The sequence below is a fragment of the Sphaeramia orbicularis genome, chromosome 14, assembly GCF_902148855.1.
Source record: "Sphaeramia orbicularis chromosome 14, fSphaOr1.1, whole genome shotgun sequence".
NCBI classification, from domain to species: domain Eukaryota; kingdom Metazoa; phylum Chordata; class Actinopteri; order Kurtiformes; family Apogonidae; genus Sphaeramia; species Sphaeramia orbicularis.
The window spans coordinates 48069016-48084089 of record NC_043970.1 but is presented as its reverse complement, the minus strand read 5'-3'; positions in this window follow the sequence as shown (position 1 = coordinate 48084089).

The following is a 15074-nucleotide window of genomic DNA, read 5'->3' as shown; positions in this document are numbered from 1 at the left end:
AGAATTTTGTATCATATGATGTGAAAATGCCCATAAATGTAAGCAAAAATGTTAAATATGTAGCATAGTTCAGAAAGTTGACCTGATTGAGCAAAATTAATGTGATTTTGGATTCAGCACACCAAAATTATCCTAAATCAGCTCAAAAAACTTAAACAATAAATTTGTTGTTGACCAGTGTAATGTAAAGCGCTTTGGGTGTCAAGAAAAGCGCTTATAAATCAAATCCATCATTATTCTTATTATGTACAATAACTTATACCAAGGTTAATAAAGTATTATAAGTGTAGGCATAATGTATTATAAATTCAGCTTTCATAACGTTTTATACATCCATACCAAAGCAGTGTGAAGGAATTTATTTTTTTAGGTGGGGAACTTTTGTTAGGTTTTGTCACTGGTCCCTACACCCATCTATTTTAGGGATTTCATATTTATTAAAAAAAAAATGTATGTGTTTGAATTAACAAGATTTAGAGCTGCCACAATATTTTTTATTGATGTACAAAGGAATATGTAACACTTCTATTTACTGTCTCTGTTCTTTTAATGTTTTTTTTGTTTTTGCAAAATAAAGAGTTATTAAGAACACTTTGATGTATAATTTTTGTTTTACACTTTACTCAGAGCCAGCAGATACTGCTCATACGTCATCATACTTATGTTATAATATCATACAATTGCTAATAACCTTAGACAGTGTTGTCACTTTACTAAAAGCTCTTAAAGTCATCCTGTAACTTATTATTGATGTTTATAATAAGGCATTATTCAGTTTCAGAAACTACACATCAGAGCAGTTCTCTGTGTTTTTATAACTGGCTACAGTTCTGATGGTTAGAATGTGTTCTGTAACCCAGGACTGGAGATTCTACCTTCAAACACTGTTGTCACTTTTGTATGGATGTAGAAAACATAATGAAAGCTGAATTTATTATACATTAGGCCGACACCTATAATACTTTATTAACCTTGGTATAAGTCGTTTTACATAATCATAAACTGTTGTAATAACTTTCACTGTAAGCCCAGAATTTGTATTTACTAAAATGCTGTAATTACAATGCACTTAAATGATTGAAGTTTTACGATGTTACTATAAAATGTTCGGTATATTCTACTAATTTGTAGACATAGTTGAAAGTACGAAAAAGTTGAAGTTGAATGGAATTAAATCACTAAGTTTTAGTCATGACCACGCCTATTTATCTTCGCATTGCATTGTGGGTATTGGGCATGTTGTTGAAAATGTGTTCTTTTTCTGTGCAGGGGTTCAGCGGGGTTGTGGTGTTAGTGTTAATTTGGATTTAATGAGTTTATGGCAGTGTTTATTGGCCTTTTTGTGTTTGTTTTTGTATTTTTGTAGAGCTGCACCATGAGTCAGAGCCAGAGGAAGAACAATGGCTTTCCTGTTCATGTTACACTGTTGTTCTACGATGGAAAATTTAATATCTTGTCTAAGTAAAAGTTCTTCCTGTACTGGCAAATGACATTGAGCTAACTTCCATTCATGCAACAATATATAAAGTTGAATAATTTCATAACTTTCTTAGTCTGGAATGGGATTTAGAGTTTTTTCATTATCTTAAAAAAAGTTGTTTAATCAATGATAATCAATCTGGCTGCAATTAAGAAAATTAGTCAGTGTAACCTAAAATGCTGAGTGGAATGGTTGGATAGTGGGGTTCTTTCTACAACAGATTTAACGTACAAATAACTTGTCTTTTAGTGTTTTCTACTTAATAGTTGAAGTTCAATACTTTTAGCATTAAAGTTGAACCTACTTAAACCAATTGATTAGTCGATCATTACTCAAACCACTTGCCTCAGATTTTTTGAGTAAACTCTACTTATCCGGGCTTACAGTGTATAATGCATTATAAATGCATTATAATGTCTTATGAATGTGCGCTTAATACATTATAAACTAGACCTTCAAGTAAAGTGTTACCAAGATTTTTTTTTTTTGTTTTTGTTTTTTTTCCTGAGTGTTTTTGTTCCTCTAGGCCAGTGTTTCTCAAACTGTGGGGCAGGCCCCCCCAGGGGATGCGCAAAGGTTTGCCAAGGGGGGCATGGGATCACTCCTGGGTGTTTTTTTGCCCCTTCAGGTTAGAACATGTAGCAGATGGAACTAATGTTTAAGCGTTGGAGCACGTAACGACCATGATCAAGTTACTTTAAATCAGTGGTTCCCAACATTTTTGTCTCATGACCCCATTTTAACATCACACATTTCTGGCGACCCCAGACATTCAAAACAGAGACTTTTTTTTTTTTTTTTGCTAAAATGAACTTGTTTTGATCATGTAATAGTTTGCTATACTATGTTGTAAATGACCATTGATTTTAGAGGACATTTAGTCTATATAATGTATATTATTCTGGATGGAAGCAGTAAATCCAGGTGTAGATTACTGCACAAAGTGAGAATTTGATTTTCCTTGGTCAGGATATGTGCAGTCAGTCCAGCTTGGATTTCCAAGGCTGGCAATTAATACTGAACAAACAAGAACTCAAACTATGAATTATGAAAGAGCTGCAGCATCTGAAACTGACCACAATGAACATTTGACAGATAAACACTTCAGAGTTTGTCATGTCTTTTATGTATTATAATTGTCTCTATATGGTGACTCTATATTTTTTATTAGTGAGTTTTCATTTTTATTTATTTTTTAATCAATTAGTAGAAATTTCAGGCGACCCCATTTAAATTCCAGGCTACCCCACATGGGGGTCTGACCCCAAGGTTGAAAAACACTGCTTTAAATGTATATAAATTAGATAAACTAGTGTCTTTAAGTTTCAAACCAAACCATCCTCTGATACTGAAGTTGCAGATTTTGTAAATCCACCATTCACCATACCTACTCCATGTCCAAACCAATGAAGACAGACTTAAAAAGCAACTTATCTTTCAGCGACAGATTATACGTATCTGTAGTTGCGGAAACACACAAAGGATTCTGTGGACTATACTACTCTATTGTAACAAACGCTGGCTCATGCACTCACCATTGCTTTTGTTTGTATCTATTATGGTCCGCTCTAAATCACAACAGAAAAATGCACATGTTGCAATTTACTGCCGAGGCATTTTTAAGAAAACTACCTACTTATATCTGCAGCCTCTTATCAGTACTCAGGCTTTGGCAAACTGCTTTTTCCTTTTATGTTCCCTGGAATATGCTGTAAACTCCATAACCCAGAAAGACTCTTGTCATTGAAAACCTTTAAAGATATTTTCACGGACAGTCATGAAAGAAACAATCATCACTTTGTTGAAACCTGTACTGAGGAGTCAGAGTTATGGATATCAACTGTGTGCATCTCTGTTCTTTTTACTTTTTTTCATCTTGACCGGGATGTATTTCAAAGTAGAACCTTTCTGATTAGATTTGCATTTAACTTCCTGATGATGCGTGTAATTATTGCAACTTGTTCTTTTTGGTTCTACATTCGTGATGTTTTTTGAGTATATTTTGTAAGATTTATGTATGATTGTTTGATTTCATGATGCTTTTCTTTTTTCTTTTTTTTTTTTTCTTATTGAAGCATAAGCACAACATCTTTCAGTCACATTTATCTGTTCCACATTCCTCGCAGTGTACATATTAAAAACACATTCGCCATCAAACAAGGTACAGTGAGACTAATATATTTCTGGTTGTCTCTGTCCCACTTTCTTAGGGATTCGAACTGATTCTTTTTTTTTTTTTTCATGATGTTGTTTTTACCTCTATAGTCTATATCAGGGGTGTCAAACTCATTTTAGTTCAGGGGCCACATTCAGCTAAATTTGATCTGAAATGGGCCGAACTAGTAAAATAATAACATAATAATATATAAATAATGTCAACTCCACACTTTTCTCTATGTTTTAGAGCAAAAGAGCAAATTTGCATTATGAAAAGGTTTACATCTACAAACGATCCTTTCAAAAGATGTGAATAACATGGACAAACTGAAAAAGTAAGTGTAATTTTAACAATATTCTGTCTCAGTTTATCGTTTACACATGTACATTCTAACTTACAGATCACAGTGGATCTACAAACACACAAACATTTAGCAACAGGCAGAACATTGTTAAAATTGCGCTTACGTCTCTTAAGACATTTCAGGTTGTTCATATTTGTTCAGGTTATTCACATTTTTTTGAAATTAAACTTTGTTTTTAGTGTAAATACATGAATTATTTACATTTACAAGGAGAAAATTTGGAGTTGTCATTATTATGTTATTATGATAGTATTTTACTTGAGATTGAATTGGTCTGAATGTGGAACCTGAACTAAAAGGACTGTTTATTTCTTAGTGTGATTTTTCCATTTCACAAATTCATCCCAAGGGCTGGACTAGACACTTTGGCGGGCCGGATTTGGCCCCCGGGCCACATGTTTGACATCTGTGGTCTATATAGTCTATATAGTCCTATGAGTGTTGGTCTTTTGTATTAAGATGTAAAGTATCATTGAGTATATTGAAAAGTGCTAAACAAATAAAATGCATATTTTATTAGTTACATAATAAAAATACAAAGGTTTTTTTTCTTAAGAGAGTACTATGCTGCATTCCAGGCCGGTTTTTGAGCCCGTAAGTCACGACTTCAAACCACGACTCACGACTTTATAACGTTCCAGGCAAGTCACGCCAAACTGCCTGAGCGCAAGGAACTGAGATAGTCAGATGTAAACAAACCAGCATGGCGGACTGTACGTTTTGCTCATTTATACAGGGTGGGGAAGCAAAATTTACAATGAACATTTAGTTGTTTCTTCTCAGCAGGCACTACGTCAATTGTTTTGAAACCAAACATATGATGTCATAATCATACCTAACACTATTATCCATACCTTTTCAGAAACTTTGCCCATATGAGTAATCAGGAAAGCAAACGTCAAAGAGTGTGTGATTTGCTGAATGCACTCGTCACACCAAAGGAGATTTCAAAATAGTCGGAGTGTCCATAAAGACTGTTTATAATGGAAAGAAGAGAATGACTATGAGCAAAACTATTACGAGCAAGTCTGGAAGATACTATTAAAGAAGAATGGGAGAAGTTGTCACCCGAATATTTGAGGAACACTTGCGCAAGTTTCAGGAAGCGTGTGAAGGCAGTTATTGAGAAAGAAGGAGGACACATAGAATAAAAACATTTTCTATTATGTCAATTTTCTTGTGGCAAATAAATTCTCACGACTTTCAATAAACGAATTGGTCATACACTGTCTTTCAATCCCTGCCTCAAAATATTGTAAATTTTGCTTCCCCACCTTGTAATCATTTCTATCGCCAAAGGTGCTTGTTAATTGCTTATTTGAGGGAAACAAAGGAGTAAAAACAGCACATAAAGCAAGAAAAGCTGTTATACTTTTATGTAATGTTATTTGTACACTGTAACAAATGTTACCGTTAAATAACAGTAAAATACTGGCAGCTAGAGTTGCCAGCATGCTACTGTTATTCTATAGTATTTCTACTGTGATCTCCAACTACAGTTTCTTACTGTAAAAAGTATTACGGTACTGGGCTGTACATAATGTACCTTTTACAGTAAAATACTGTTAGCCACAGTTGCTGCATTTTACAGTAACTACCGTATTCCAAGAAACAATACATTACTGTAAAATGTATTTAACCCTTTCATGCGCAGTGGTCACTCCAGTGGACAGTTTATTCCACAGCTATTCTCCTGTATATTCATGGATTTTTGTTGTTCTTTTCATTGTTGTTTTTTGTTTGTTTGTTTGTTTTTTTTACACATATCTTTACTAAAGTTTTAAGACACTCCATATCTTTTCTGACGTGAATTGGTATCATTATGTAGATCTCTCCTGATCATAAACCCCCAGAATCACAAATCCTCCCCATAGTTTTCACACAATTTATCAGTAAATACATGTTTCTGTGCATCAAAAATTAAACGTGTGGTGTCCAGCTGAGTGCACATTTTGCCACTTTATGAAAAATAGGTTCATAAGAAATTGTTTTCATCATTTTTTTAATGTATTTTTTACATTTTTTAAATTCTCTTTATTTTATTTATGTATCTATTTTTTTTTAAAGAAAATTTTCAATCGCATTGTTTTTTTCATGCCTAAAGAGGAATAAAAACAGTCAGGAAAAATTTTGATTAAGGTTCTCATAATTCATGCATGAAAGGGTTAATGTAATATTTACGTATAACACAGCAAAAAGCTAGGATTTTACATTTCAAGTTACATTTTAAAATACAAAATCATGAACGTTGCTAGAAAAAGCTCACACAAGAGATGACATTATATACCATGTAAATTGACACACTGTTTAGTTTAACGGTGTCCACTTTGCAGCTAGCACGTATGCTTCAACTTAAAATAGCTGCATGTTTGCTACATACGGTTAGCACCCCGAAATATGCGTTATTATCACGCGTGTTATACCGTGCAAGTTGCGTCTGGTGTGAACGCAGTTTATGGAGGCAATTAATGTTTAATGAACCCAAAATGCCACAGTTACGTTGATAAAATCACAATTACCTTTATAAATGAACAACTGGAGCAGGATGAGTTCTGGCAGTGTTGGTAGAAGCATCAGGTGACCTCCGTTCCTTGTACATAAAAATGTTTAGTTTTTTCTTCTGCTCAAAACAAAAAAAATATTAAATAAATAAAATAAATAGTTACCACATTATTATTATTAGTAGTAGTAGTAGTAGTAGTAGTATAGTTCACCTTTATTTATCAATGTATTTGCTCTGATATTAGTTCCTTGTACATAAAAATGTTTAGTTTTTTCTTCTGCTCAAAACAAATAAATGAATAAGTAAAATAAATTGTTATTATTATTATTATTATTATTAGTATAGTAGTAGTAGTAGTAGTAGTAGTAGTTCACCTTTATTTATTAATGTATTTGCTCTGGTATTAGTTCCATGTACACATACAAATGTTTAGTTTTTTTTGTTTTGCTCAAAACAAATAAATGAATGAATAAATAATAGTAATAATAGTAATAATTACTATTATTACTATTATTATTATTATTAGTAGTAGTAGTAGTAGTAGTAGTAGTTCACCTTATTTATTCATGTATTTGCTCTGGTATTAGTTCCTTGTACACATAAAAATTGTTAGTTTTTTTCTTCTTCTCAAAACAAATAAATAAATAAGTAAAATAATAGTTATTATTATTATTATTTTATTATTATTATTTATATTATTATTATTGTTATATTATTATTATTATTATTATATTATTATTTATTATTATTATTATTATTATTAATAGTAGTAGCAGTAGTAGTTCACCTTTGTTTATTAGTATTTGCGCTGGTATTACTTCCTTGTACATAAAAATGTTTAGTTTTTTTTTCTTTTGCTCAAAACAATAAATGAATAAATAAATAAATAATAGTTACTATAATAATAGTAATTATTATTATTATTATTAGTAGTAGTAGTAGTAGTATTAGTAGTAGTAGTTCACCTTTATTTATTAATGTATTTGCTCTGATATTAGTTCCTTGTACACATAAAAATGTTTAGTTTTTTTCTTATGCTCAAAACAAATAAATGAATAAATAAGTAAAATAAATAGTTATTATTATTATTATTATTATTAGTATTAGTAGTAGTAGTAGTAGTAGTAGTAGTAGTAGTAGTAGTAGTAGTATATTGTGGTAGTAGTAGAGAAACTAAGCCTTTAGATCCAGGTGAACCATCCATGTCTGAACTTGCCTGATGGTTAAAAACATTCCTCTCAAGAAAATAGGACCCCATCCTCATATTTCCACTTTTTTTTTTTTTTTTTTAAGACATCAGGGTCAGAACTTTCTGTCAGGAGACATAAATAGAGGTGAGTTTTTAGGAGTTTATTTGGACTGTGATGTTTCGGAACGCACTAAACATTTTAATGTCGTCAACAAAATGTTAAATTTAACCACCAAACAGATTCAGGTCCTCGGTAAAGTACTGAATTAATTTTCCTGTTGCAGCACATTATTGTGGAGCCGCAGGGTGACCTTAATTCTACCGTCGCTCCCATTTGCAATTCAGAGATAAAACTCTGCGCGCGTTTTTACAGAGAAGATACAAAATGACCTTCATTACTCAGCAAACCCATTTAGAAACCGCAAAATAACCTTCACCGTACAGTAGTGAGCTGCTGTGAATGGACGCTTTTAAAACAGCACGAGTCTCAGTCAGGACGACCTTCACTGCTTATCCAAACTTTACTGCCCTGCACACCACACACACACACACACACACACACACACACACACACACACAGGACCTGTTTCATTAAAAAACAAACGAAAAAAAAAAAAATAAAATACATACCAGTCAGAACCAAACAAAGAGAAAGTCATTTCCCTGGGGGCCAGCCTCCTGAAATGTCATGTATGCATCTTTCATGGCATGTTACACTTGACAGTATGTGGCAGTGGTTGGGTCTGCTGAATATGTATGACAGCACCACACTGAGTGACTACACTTATGTCTTTTACAGGAGCATCATTTTTTCCATAATGGAAACTGACACACTGGAGAGATATGTACATACTGGATCTTTAAATAATTACTGCAAATAGGTAGATAAAATAAAATTTTAAAATTTTAAAAAGTGTATCCATTCTTCTATGCGTATTTTCTCTTTACTTGAGAAAAAATAAGAAAAAAGTCAGAGAAATAAATAATATAAATAAATAAGTTGGGGGGTGGGGGTTATGTGGTAATTTGTCTTTATTTTTTATTTTTTTGCATTTTTCTAAACATTTTTCTAAAGGAAAATATCAAAATATGCATTATATGTTCATGGAACGAAAGTAAAAATGTTAAACTGAAAGATGGAACACATGAGGTAGGATGCAATACAAATGTCCTGGAATTTCACACTGAACAGATGTGAATGTACTACATCTTTAAATACTTGCTGCAAATAGGTAGATAAAATAAAATAAAATAAAAAGTGTATCCATTCTTCCATGTGTATTTACTCTTTACTGGAGACAAAATAAGAAAAAGTCAGAAATCAAAAATAAATAAATAAATAATAATAGGGGTGGGGGTTATTATGATAATTTGTCAATTTTTTTTCTTTTTTTTTTTTTCATTTTTTGCATTTTTATAAAAAAAAAATTCTAATGGAAAATATCAAAATTGCATTATGTGTTTATTGAACAAAAGTAAAAATGTTAAACTGAAAGATGGAACACATACTGAGGTAGGATGCAATACAAATGTCACTGGAATTTCACACTGGACAGATATGAATATACTACATCTTTAAATACTTGCTGCAAACAGGTAGATAAAATAAAATGAAAAAATTAGGAAAGTGTATCCATTCTTCTATTTGTATTTACTCTTTACTGGAGAAAAATAAGAAAAAAGTCAGAAAAATAAATAATAAATAAATAAATAAATAAATAAAACAAATAATAAATAAATAGGGGGGTGGGGGTTATTGTGACAATTTGTCAGTTTTTTTTTTTTTTTTTTTTTTTTCTTTTTTTTGCATTTTTATAAACATTTTTCCAATGGAAAATATCAAAATATGCATTATATGTTTATGGAACAAATATAAATGTTAACTGAAAGATGGAACACATACTGAGGTAGGATACAATACAAATGTCACTGGAATTTCGCACTGGACGATATGAATATACTACTTCTTTAAATACTTGCTGCAAACAGGTAGATAAATAAAATGAAAACTTTAAAAAGTGTATCCATTCTTCTATGTGTATTTACTCTTTACTAGAGAAAAAATAAGAAAAAGTCAGCAAAAAAAAAAAAAAAACATTTGGGGGGTATTGTGATAATTTGTCAGTATTTTGCATTTTTAGACACATTTCCAATGAAAATATCAAAATATGACTTAAATATGTTATAAATAACTAAAAATGTTAAATTGCATTTGGTAGCTGCTCACTGAAATTCCACACTGAACAGATGTTATGTTATATGTTTAAATGGTTGCTGCAAATAGGCAGGTTAAAAAAAAAAAAAAAAAAAAAAAAGTGTATCCATTATTGTATGTGTATTTACTCTTTACTGGAGAAAAAATAAGAAAAAAGTCAGCAAAAAAAAAAAACCCTTTTGGGGTGGAATATTGTGATAATTTGTCAGTATGTTGCATTTTTATCCACATTTCCAATGAAAAATATCAAAATATGAATGAAATGTGTTTATGAAACAAAAGAAAAATGTTAAATTGCATTTGGCTGCTCACTGGAATTCCACACTGAACAGATGTTATGTTATATGTTTAAATAGTTGCTGCAAATAGGCAGGTTAAAAAAAAAAGGGTATCCATTCTTCCATGCATATTTACTCTTGGGAGAAAAATGAAAAATAAATAAATAAATAATAAATAAATAAATAATAAACAGCAAATAAAACACAAACAAACATTTCTATAGGTAATTTGGTTGTTTTAATACATGTAAAATTCTTTATTAAATATTAAATGTAAAAAAAAATATGCAAAATGTCGTGAAGTTTGGGCAAAAAACTGTATTTTAATTATGGAAAATTACCATATTTTAATGAGATGTTTTTTTTTTCTGTTATTTTACAGTATTTTTCAGCACCCCTTCTGCCGGAATATTACCGGGGTTTTTTTTTTTAGGGTTTTTTTTGTTGTTTTTTTTACAGTGTGTTCCATCCCTTTTATTTTCCCCCCATCCTGACCACTGACTCCCATTTCCACACAACTGTTTAAGGCCCACCTTTTCATTCGTTGCTTTTCCACTGACCCTGAAATTGTGCAAATATAACTTGCACATAAAAATTTACCTAATGGAAAAACGACAATTTCACCCAAAAACTCATTTTTGATTAAAAGTTTTTGCGCTGGTGAGAGGTGTTTTTTTTTTTGTTTGTTTGTTTGGTTTTTTTTTTGGGTGTAGTGCAAATGGTATATCACACAAAACTGCAATGGAAAGACCTTTTTTTGCAGCTGCAGTCAGATGAATTAAAAAAACAGATGTTGACATATGTTACAACAAGTGAAGAAGAAGACACGTGTCTGTATGTGTGGACACACCAGGAAACCCAATCATTTTTATTTAGTACGAGATAGGGGTAATATATAATAATAATAATGAATATATCTGTAAATGAACACCATATTTATTTTTGTTGCCATGTTTATGGAATGACTTCTCATGTCCTCTCGCGATAGAAAATAAACAAATCATCGCATTTGTGATTTAATGGAAAAACCGACATACGCACTTCTGTTTTTTTGACATTTAGTAAATATCAGTAAAGTTTTGCACAAATGTCCAATGGAAAGTAACTATTCTTTCTATCTTTAGGATAGACTTAGAGGGTAAATGTGCATTTCATTCTCAGTCTCCTTTTAGAACCCCTTTAAGAAAGCCCTACTTTTGTTTTACTCCTTTTTACTCCTCGGCCAACTTGGGGCCAAAGGGGTATTGGAATTGTTTTGTTGTCTGTCTATTCAACATCATAATTGCATTATCTGAAGAATGCATTGAAATCTGCGCCTAATGTACACTACCAGTCAAAAGTTTGGACTCACCTTCTTATTTAAATGGCATGAGAGTGCTCAGCATCACTGGGAACTCCTTTAAGACTGTTGGAAAATTTCAGGTGACTACGTCATAAAGCTCATCGAGAGAAAGCCAAAGAATGTGTAAAGCAGTAATAAAAGCAAAATTTGTCTATTTTGAAAAATCTAAAATATAAAACCTTTGAGTTATGTCACACTTTTTTTAACTGGATAATTCCATATGTGTTCATTCATAGTTTTGATGCCTTCAGTGAGAATCTACAATGGAAATAGTCATGAAAATAAAGAAAAACCAGGTGAGTCCAAACTTTTGATTGGTAGTGTATACTGTAGATCACAGTGTCAAACATGCGGCCCAGGGCCAAATCTGGCCCACCAAAGGGTCCAATCTGGCCCATGGGATGGATTTGTGAAATGTAAAAATTACACTGAAATATTAACAATCAAGGATGTTAAAATGATTTTAACTCAGATTCCACATACAGACCACTTAGGTATCAAGTAGTCAGACCAGTAAAATACTATCATGTTAAACCTATAAATAATGAAAACAACCAATTTATCTTTGTTTTAGTGTAAAAAAGTAAAAAAAATGGCATGATAATGTTGATGTTAACAAACTATTCTTTTACAAGAAATGTGAATAACCTGAAAGGTCTGAAGAGATGCATGCAATTTTATCAATATTCTGCATGTTATTAAATGTTTTGTGTATTTGTAGTTGTAATGTAAGTTGTAATGCACATGTGTAAATGACAAACTGATAATGTGAGGCACAATATTGCTAAAATTGTACTTGTTTTTCTTAAGATGTTTCCAGTTGTTCATGTTATTCAGATTTTTACCTCCGCCAAGGAGGTTATGTTTTTGCCAGGGTTTGTTTGTCTGTCCGTTAGTGTGCAACATAACTCAAAAAGTTATGGACAGATTTGATGAAATTTTCAGGGTTTGTTGGAAATGGGATAAGGAAGAAATGATTAACTTTTGGGGGTGATCCGGAAGAAATCCTGGATTCTGGATCACTTTGAAATTTTCGTTAACATTGTGGTAAATGGGGCCAAAATTTTCGTTTCCCAAATCTCGCTTAATTATTGACCAAAACTCATGAAATTTAACTCAGGAACTGACAATGGGGTCCTCTATCACATTTCAAAGGCTGATCCAGATCTGATCCAGAAGGCGGATTTTATTTTAAAAAACAAATGTAGGATTTGTATCACCGATTATGTGGGGAATTTTTGCGCTTGGCGGAGGTCTGCGCTCTCCGAGTGCTTTTCTAGTTGTAGATGTAAACATTATCATAATTTAATTTTACTTTTTTCACTGTTATTATTTTACTGGTCCAGCCCACTTGAGATCATATTGGGCTGAATGTGGCCCCTGAACTAAAATCAGTTCGACACCCCAGCTGTAGATACAGGGGCCCTACCAAGTGTGGGCCCCATGAAAACATAAATGTTGTAGACCCTTCATAAATTCAGTATCTTCTCAATCTGTCAATCAATCTCAATCTGACTTTAACCCTTTCATGCATAGTGGTCACTACAGTGGACAGTTACTCTACAGCTTTACTCTTGCATATTCATGGGTTTTGTTGTTTTAGTTCCATATCAACCAACACAGTGAACACTTATGCATCATCTCATAAACTGCAATTCATACCATTATTGTCACTATGCTGTTCTTGATTGGTTCTTGAGTGGAAATGAATTGTTAATATTTATTTTTTTGCATATTATCTCCATGAAGTGAGTAATAACTAGTATTAGAATATGTTAAAATGTGAGAAAACATCAGATTAGCTGCATTAACCCTTTCATGCACTGTCCGCTCCAGTGGACAGTTATTCTCCAGCTGTTCTCTTGTATATTAATGGGTTTTGTTGTTTTAGTTCCATATCAGCCAACACAGTGGACACTTATGCACCATCCCATACACTGTAATTCAGATCATTACTGTAACTTTACTGTTCTTGATAAACCTGATCTGCACTAACATGTTTAAGTGTAAATCAATTGTTTTGTTAGACAAGAAGGTTTTTTTTGCATATTATCTCCATGAAGTGAGTAATTACTAGCATTAAAATATGTTAAATGTGAGAAGACATCAGATTAGCAGCATTAAAAATGTTTTTATTTCATTGTTTTCATATCACTTTCTGATATTGGGTTTTAAACACGTTTCTTTTTTCAAAAAATTAAATGCATGGATATTTTTGTAACTCCATAGAAAAAAAAAAACTCGATCACATTGTTTTTTTCATGGCTAAACACTGAAGAAAAAAATCTTGACTAAGGTTCTCATAATTCGTGCATGAAAGGGTTAAACATGGTTTCATTTCACTGTTTTCATATCACTTTATGATATCGGGTTTTAAATACATGTTTCTTTGCTTCAAGAATAAAATTCATGGTGTAGCTGAGTGGACATTTTTGTAACTCCATGAAAAACAGGTTGATTTAAAAAAAAAAAAAAAAAATTCAATCACATTGTTTTTTTTTTCATGCCTAAAGAGGAATAAAAACACTCAGGAAAAAAAAAAATCTTGATTAAGGTTCTCATAATTCATGCATGAAAGGGTTAAACTTCATAGTCATGTAAAGGCAGTGGTGAAGCTGTTCTTTACCACTTGTGGTATTGCAGTTTTTTTGTTTTTACCATTGTTGGTATGTAATTATTATCCTGTAAGTTGACAGTTAACTGTTACCTGTGGTAACACCAGCAGGAATGTACTTTGTTTCTATTTTTTTTTTACACACATTTTGTTTATGCAATGTAAATACTGTCAAATGAGTTCATTCTAATTTGGTATAGGCCTATTTTGTTCTATTTTGTCCATTGTTCTGACTTGAAGTGGAAGGACAGGAGTGAGTATTTAAAATGTTATTATGTTCAGTTATTTAATGATGAGAATGGGGGTAGGATTAAAAAAGTTTTTCTTCTTCCCACTCCTTTTCGAGTATAAATGAATGATTTTTTTTTTTTTTTTTAATATACAAAAAAAAAAAAAAATTGTCTAACAAAAATTGATTTATACTCAAACATGTTACTGCAGATCAGGTTTATCAAGAACAGCACAGTTACAACTAGAAAAGCACTCGGAGAGCGCAGACCTCCACCAAGGCTGATCAGTGGCCCCCCCCCCTGGGCCCCCCCACGCCAAGGAGGTTATGTTTTTGCCAGGTTTGGTTGTTTGTTTGTTTGTCTGTCTGTTTGTCTGTCCATTAGTGTGCAACATAACTCAAAAAGTTATGAACAGATTTGGAGGAAATTTTCTGGTCTGCGCCCCCCCCGTGGCCCCCCCCACCCCCGATCACCACCAAATTTAATCATTTCTTCCTTATCCCATTTCCAACAAACCCTGAAAATTTCATCCAAATCTGTTCATAACTTTTTGAGTCATGTTGCACACTAACGGACAGACAAACAGACAGACAGACAAACTAGAAGCCCTCGTAGAGCGCAGACCTCCGCCAAGGCTGATCAGTGGCCCCCCCGTGGGCCCCCCCATGCCAAGGAGGTTATGTTTTTGCCAGGGTTTGTTT